The sequence below is a fragment of the Alligator sinensis genome, unplaced genomic scaffold, assembly GCF_000455745.1.
Source record: "Alligator sinensis unplaced genomic scaffold, ASM45574v1 scaffold341_2, whole genome shotgun sequence".
Lineage (NCBI taxonomy): Eukaryota > Metazoa > Chordata > Crocodylia > Alligatoridae > Alligator > Alligator sinensis.
The window spans coordinates 1,045,551-1,053,780 of record NW_005842420.1 but is presented as its reverse complement, the minus strand read 5'-3'; positions in this window follow the sequence as shown (position 1 = coordinate 1,053,780).

Sequence of the window (8,230 nt, the reverse complement as noted above, 5' to 3'; positions counted from 1 at the left end):
ATCCCCCTTGAGACTCCCACATGCCCAGTCCACTCCCTGCCACTCCCCACACCCCCCACCAGTCCCCACACGCCCATCCACGCACCTCACACCCACAACCCCCCGCAGAAACTACACAGCCTCTCCACCCCATCCCTGTTTACCTGGGATAGTACCTGTGGCCGGGTCCCATCGCTTCTGTTTTCCCCCCCAACATAAAGGGTACATGCTGGGGCAACAGAAGCACTGTAGAGACACTGGCCGGATAACAGAGTGCCCCTGAAGAACCCACAGTTGGTTTGCCTCAGGGCACGATCCTGGACCGTGTCCTTCCCTGCTTTTTCTCCTCAGGTTATTTTTTTGATACCTGGATTTCCAGGTATCAATTTTAGAGTTGGCACTGCAAATATGCAGCGTGGGGAATTTTTTTTGTTTGCTTCCAGCATGCCTCTTGCAGCATCTCAAACTGCTTTGAGATGCTGCAAGAGGCACATGTGGGTTTACCTGCACGTGCCCACACTATTTAAAAACAGAAACCTAGTGACTGAAGCCCAGGGCTCCCCTGTTCCAGAAATGTGCCATTAAACACTGGGCTACAGAGGCAGCCCTTCAAGTTTGCTAGACCCTGTGATCCTCTTGTTAGCCAGTTTTCTGACTGCCAAAGCCTAAATAGAGTCTTTGCTCTCTGTAGAAATAGACACCATACTGATTTATTTAAGGAAGTCATGAACAACTCTACAAAGTAAAAGTATTTTGATACTTGTCTTTCCTTGGAGCAGTGACACCTTATCTGCTGTTCACAAAAGCTCTGTCTATGGAAGTTAATGTCTTTTGTGCTGATGTTCAGTTCTCAGGAAAGCTGATACATTTATTCCCTCAAGTATCACAATAGCATTACAACATCCCCATGTAGGTGGTGCGTTCATGGATATTTGAGTGGCTGCATACGTGAACATACGTTTACTAGTGTAAACACTGGTAATATATCCGTACATCACTCCTACCTTTTTTGTTTTAATCTAGAAGTGAAGAAAAAGATGGCTTTTGCATCTACATTTGCCAACTGGATTTTGTTTCCAGTGGATGTCTTAAGCCAGTGGCTGGCAACCTTTTCAAGCTGCAGGCTGGAACATCCTGGCTCTTTTCCAATGCAGGCTAAGTGGCTTCCAAGGCAAATCAATGGGAAGGGGGCATTTCCTTGCACCCACACTTGGAGCAGGCAGCTAGAAACTTCACCCATGCTGCCTCCATTTCTCCCCCCCCACTCCTCAGCTGAGGCATGGGCTCAGCTTTCACCCAGGAGGGATCTGCACCAGGGGTGTGCAAGTGGAATATGTGTCCACATTACTGCTGCTTTTGCACCACAAATGGGAGGCAGGGAGGAAGGGGGAGTAGGGAAGAGAGAAAGGAGTAGTCGCATCAGTGTGAGTGCAGCTTCCAGGTGCCCAGCCCCAGTGCAGCTCCCCATGGGCTGAAAGCTGCCCCTCACACCACAGGAGGAGACTTGGAGCAAAGGCACAGATGGAGGTTGCCTGACCCCAGCACAGCTCCTTACTGCTTAACCTTAGTGTGTGTGTGTGGCATAGGCAAAGCCTTCAGACTTTGTGGGCCAGGGTCAGCAACTCTGCAGGCCAGATCCAACCCTTGGGCTGTATGTTGCCAACCTGTTTTAAGATGCTTATTGGCAAATACAACTTCTTTTCTTATTAGTTCTTTGCATTTAATAGAAACATTTCTATATTGAACTCTTGTAGATGCTCCTATTCTGGGCACATACAATAGTAATATACAATGTCCAAAAATTAAAACCTCCAAAAAATCCAACCTAAACTCTCATTCTCCCAACATGTTCTCATTCACCCTACAACCTGTTCTATTCTCCTGCTCCCAAATCTGGAACTTAGGAGACAACAGCTTTTGCACTAGTATTTATTTCACCAACTCCTATCTTCTGTGGGTAAAAAAGAATTAAAGACACTTCACTGAAGTGATGATCCAACATCCATTAACATTGATGGAAGTTTTTACATTGATTTTAATGGCCCTTAGATCAGGAAAGCCCTGTTGTCTCCAGAAGGCCCTGCTTTCTCAGTCACTTGTGATATTAAAGCCAGATCATTTTGTAGCCTAAAAAATATTTAATGTAGCAAAAACAAAGGTAACCTTACCATACTGTGTGGGATTTAAAAGACAGCTCAGCATTGGCCTAACTCTTTTATTACTGCAGTCTGGCTATAAACAGACATTCCTTTGTCCCAGGACTGGTTGTGCCATGACTTGCTTTTGAGAAATCGCAGGATTGATATGTCCATACTGCCCTTCCAATTGTGTTTAAAGCAGGGGTGGGAAAAATATGGCCTATGGGCTGGATCTGGCCCACCAACTGATTGGATCTGGCCTGAAGCTGCTCCCTTGGCACTCTATATGGGTCCAAACTCCACCAGCTCTTACCCAGGACAGCCTGCATTGTGCTCTCACCTGTGCTTAGCCATGGGGATACACGCCAGGCACCATACACCCAGCCAGGCGGCAGGGAAGCTCCAGCAATGTGGCTTTTGCCTCAGCACGTGAGGGTCTAGCTCCCACTTTTGGCTGCTTTCTACCCACTCCATCTGCCTGACATGGTGAGCAGTACCCGCAACACACATGCACACTCCTCCCCCCAAACACTATACAAGAGTAAGACTTAATTTTGATCTATTATGCAATCACCTCTATATACACTACTCAAAAACACATAAATCAGGACAAAAATATTAAAAAAAAAATATAGTAGATGTTTGATTTTCCATATATGATTTTTTTAAAATCTATAATTTGTTAAAATGGTATCTTCTGAAAGAGTTTGTGTGTGGCCCTAGAACAGCTCACCAAAACTCCTTAAGTGGCCCTTCAGCCAAAATAATTGTCCACCCCTGGTGTAGAGTGTCAGAATGCACTGCTGCTCTTCTGCCAGCAGGTGGCTAGAGAAACCACACATGCCAGTGATGCTTGCACTGGTCAAGTATCGGTAAGGTCCATTTACTCTGCCAGAACCATACATGACTGGGGGTGCATCCTGATGAGAGCACACATGCAGTTTGCAGCACTGTGTAAGAAGTGGGCATCCCAGGGCTGGTCAGTTGTTGGCCTGCCCACTTGTTTCTGGGCTAACTGCCAGCTGTCCTCTCCTGCCATGCCTTGATGATAATGATTATATGATGTTAATCAAGCGGGAGGCTGACCATTTACTTGCGCTGATGCCAAGGGCTAATACACATGGCTCCAACCTTCCCTTACCATGTCCCATGCCTTGCAGATGGCATCCATGGCCTAACACTCAGCCTACTTGTATTCCATTGGGCTCCTAACCCCTACCATTACCTTCATCTCCCAATCTGGCTCAGAACCCTCATGGTCCCCTTCACTCAGAGTTCCAAACCCATCCCTCCAGTTCTAAGCCTGGCTCAGGACCCTTGTGGTCCCCTCACTCAGGGCTCCCAGCCCATACCATTCACTCTGGGCTCCAAGCCCCAACTCTGGGCCCCAGGCCTCATCTCTGGGTCCCAGGGCCTCACTATCGGGATCAGAGCTCCAAGACCCACCCCCTGCTCTCCCTGAGCTATAGTCCCTTATCCCTTTGCCTGGGAATTTCACTAATAGCTCCCCAAAGGCTCAGTGCCCCACCCTCCCTGGAACCTCATTCTCAGCTCCCTAATGCAGTCTCAGAACTCAACTGTGATTCTGGGCACTGCCTCAGGTCGCTCTACCTGACCTGGGCCCTGCCTCAGCACTCACAGTGAGTCTGGGCTCCCACTTCTTGGTTCTTAATACCCACCAGGGATGTGGGGGCTGGGGTTATAAGGCACTCATTACTTGCCTTTCACTGGGGAGGCAACTGGGCTGGCATTTCCAGGGGCTACCCTGCCACGGACAACCCCACCTGACCATCCTACCCCAGCAGCATGCAGTTTTCTCTTATACCCAGGACAGGGAACCTCCTTCCAGCCCCATAGTCCCTCCAGACCTCCAAGGTGTTGTGAGCAGCAGCTCCAGCCAGTGATGTTTTTCCAGCTACCAGCAGCAGACTGTTGGCTCTGCTGTTCAGGGCCTTGCTCCTATAGGAAACAGCTCAGCTCTGTTCCCAATCAGGCAGTCCTGCCTAATTGGGATTGTCACCAGCTGCAGACTTCATAGCTGCTGCCCACACCCCTGTGAGTAATAGAGCACACCCTGGGCTTTGTTACACACTGCAAACCCATTTGCAGCACCACAAACCACACATGGCACACATTCACCCATTTGCCACACTGCTAATTTTCAGTGCAGCAGCTTTTTTGACACTGTGAGATCCCAGTGTAAAAAAACCTGATGCTAAAAAAAGCAGTGTGGCTCATGTGGCAACAGCATGTGCCACCAGAAATGGAGCTTGGCCAGCCAGAACCACACTTGTGCTGCCAGCCAGGCTCTGAGCAGCTGTCTTGACACTGCTGCTGACATAGGAGGTCCCCAGACCCCCAGGTAAGGCTGTTGGGTTGCTGCTATTTGCCACTGTGGTTTGCAATGTGCTGCTGCTATTTGTCCCATGGGGAATATGTGCCCCAGCACATGCACACTTAACAGGACATGCCCTGGGCGTTCAAATTGTGACTGGTGAAATTTTTGTGGGAGTGATTTTGATGTGATTAAAACTGTGCAACTCATAGCCTTGGCCACCCAATTGTATTTCCACTGCATTTATGCTGCCACAGTTGACTGACCTGGAGCTTCCACCACCATCAGCTGCTATGGATTTGTATATGGTCATTGTATTGTGGATCTTGTTGGGCTAGTGCCATGAACTCTTAAATGTGATAGGGCAGAAAAAGTGATGTTGGTGGGTCCTGATAACTGCCATGACTATTTCCATTTCTACCAAGAGTGAGGAAGGAGTATTTGCAAGGAGAAGAAGCTTATGTATGTGTTCACTTGCAAACAGCAAGTGGTCCATTGCTATATTTGGCTCCTAATACATGGTAGCACCTCCTCCCCTAAAAATGTTTTGGTCACAGGTCAATATGTTGTAGAGAGGCAAACATGGGATCAGCTCCAAAGCATGGAGCAATGTTTCTGGACAAGAGAGATTAGCAGTGGCTGGTAGGAGTAGATCATCATGGACCCTTGGGATGATGATTAGGGGTGTGCAAACTTCTGCCTGTCCAGGGTCATGGAAGTTTGTGCTGAACTTGCCCCAAAATTATGGTAGTGGACAATGGTGATATGAGCACCCTTATTAGCAGAGAAGAACATTGTCAATCCTGTGTGGAAGCTTGTGACTCCAGACAGCCTCTGGTCCAAAGCAAACCATTTTGTTGTTGTGATGTTGATGGCTGGAGAAGCAGGGCACAAGGTGTGTTTGGTGATCCAGTGGGGTGATGCCCCAAGCATCACATGCTTTGCTGACCCACAGAAGGTAATGGATGGGTTTGTCAGCCAATGGCTCCTTGACTTCCTTTCTTCTGTGCATTATGGCTATAAATTCATCAACTGGAAAGGCTACTTCTCAGTCATGCTTCAGACAGTCCTGGACCACTGTAGTCATTTCACACATGTAATGGCAGCTGGAAGCTGGTTGGTCAGGCAGAGTGCACAACACCAAAATATTTAGGAGCGCCCTCCTCCCTGGGCTAATAGAGCAGAGAGAGTTTACCTCTGGTATGCCTGATATCTAGGTTGGGGGATTGACTGTACCCCCATTACTAATTGGGAACCCTGTCTACCCTGGCTGCTGAAGCCTTTCCTTGGGTGCTTGGAAGGAATTATTTAACGACCAGCTCAGCAGCTTCAGAATGACTGTGGAGTGTGATTTTGGGTGTCTCAAAGTTTGCTGGATGTGCCTGAGGGCATGTATGGATACTAGCAAGTGCAACATTTCTGTTTGTGGTCTCTGCAAATTTTCAAGTGAAGGCTTATCTGCTGGCACTGCATGTGCACTGAATTCATGAGGTTGTGTGGCCATTTCCACCATGGGCAGGAAGGATTAGGAGAGGGAGTTTGCAAGGCGGAGCATGTTGTAGTAGGGGTAAATGTTTGGCCAGGCGCTAAGCCATCCCAGGGATGTGGAATGTTGGGAGTGAAGGGAGATGGTGAAAACTTGGGACTCCTTGATCTAATTTCTGACCATGGCCAAGCACTGGCGGTCCTGAATCTTCTTTTCCTCCCTCTATTACCTGGCTTCTGCAACCCCAGAGACATCAACCTCCACCAGAGACATCAAATGTCCACCTTTGTGCAGGTGAGGGTCTCCCTCAGTCTATATGTTTACTGGTACTAATCTCTGATTGTGTATGTGGCCTGTTATCTGGCCCTGAGGCACCTTTGTTATCATTTAGGTGTCAGGATTGAAAGTAGATAAGGATGGATAAGAGTTCATTGTTTTCCTTGCTGCTACACTGATAGCATGATGAACTTGCAAGGCTTCAACCAGTGGACATGCTTATTTGCCCTTCTGACTCTCAACATGCTAAATGCACTCTCCCTTTTGCTCCCTAGGGATCTCAGGAAGGTTGCAGGTGGGGAAACATGCTTGGGCAGCCACAGGCAAATAGCCATTGGGTACAGCAAGAGGCCAGAGCCCTTAACTCCCGGGGGGGCTGGTGGGGGGGTTAAACACAGTGGGACAGTTGAAGTAGGTTGAGGTGGGAACATACTTGGTGGGGTGCAGCCTTGTTTCTTTGGGTTGGCATTGAGTGTGCTGTGTTGCTTTGAGACCCCCTAATACCCACCTGGCCAATGTCACTCTGATCCATCTGACTCCACAGCAGAGGCAGTACCTGTTCTTTGCTGTGTGAGACAGTCTTGCCTCTTAGTGTAAGAGATAGTGGGGCTTTGATTTGTAGAGAGGGTAGGCATGCTATGACAGTTCACCAGCACGCTTAACTCTTCGCTAGAATGTCAGGGAACACTAGAACACTTAATATTACCTCACTACCAACTGTGACCATATTGTATAGTTCAACTAGGATGCTATATGGGGTGTGATAGATCTGTCTCTAGACACTAACTGTGCAGTAGCCTAATAACACTGCACAGTAGCATGCTGGACAAAATCTGTGTTATTACACTACTGTGCAATAGTATTAGGTTACTGTGTAATTAGTGTCTGTAAAAACCCGTGCACTGGTGCTACTGTGCAATAGCACTAGTTACTGTGCATTGATTTAGTACTTGATTATGCAAGTACTAAACTTAATGCACAGTAACTTGTTACCAAATTTGCCCATTACTTTGGGGTGTGCTCATTTATTAGGGATAGTTTCTAGTGTCTTGGTGATTCTGTCAATGTGCTGCTTGTGTTACTATACGGAGCTGTATTTCTCCCTTCTGCAAGCCCTCACCCCCAGTGGAGCTATCTTGCAGGACTGAATCTCAATGGGACTGGGTTCCTCCAGTCACCAAATCAGTCATACACACAAACACACACAAATTAATGTGACATGCCTGACCTGGCCGGGCTGATCAGCATGGACAGGCTGACACCCTCATATGCCAAGAATCAGTTCATCAGAGCAACAATAAAATGCAGTCAGACACAAGCACACAGGTAAACAGAATCCCTCTGAATCCAGCTGGGTGTCCAGCTGACACCTTCATGGGCCAGCATTCAGTTCATAAGGGCACGTCTGAGTCAAACTGGGTCAATCAGCCTGTACAAGCTGATCCCCTTATGTGTTTCAAACTCAGCACGTCCCAATCTTTGGCCTCTTGATGAGCAGACCCCACAATAAATAATTTTGGGCTTCACAGGGATCTTTAGCTTAGGTAAAAGAAGCGTTGCTGCAGAGCACGGGAGGAAACAGAAGCAGAGGAGGAAAAATATACCCAATTACTACCAGTTTGACTATAAAAGTTATTTATTGCTAAGCATATGAAATATATAATAGTACTAGTAGTAATAGACATGCAAAAGAAAAACAAACACCAACAATGACAATACTACCCTGGTTTCACTAAGTATTTGGGGAAACTTAGCTCAAGCTTAACTGATACAGTTCAGGTTCAGAAGTTTATGCCTAGAAAGAAGACAGAGAACGCTGGGATCTCACCTAGTCCACGGTACTCAGGCTGCAAAGCTGACAGGCACAGTCCGTAGCACAATCCTTGAAGAGAGAGACGATCTGTTCTTCCAGCATCCCAAGAACGACAGGGGATGGTGTCAGCACAGGGGTTTTCTTCTTCTCCTTCTTTCCTCCTGCTTATACTTCTTTTCCTTCCTTTTCCTCTTCCTGTTCTT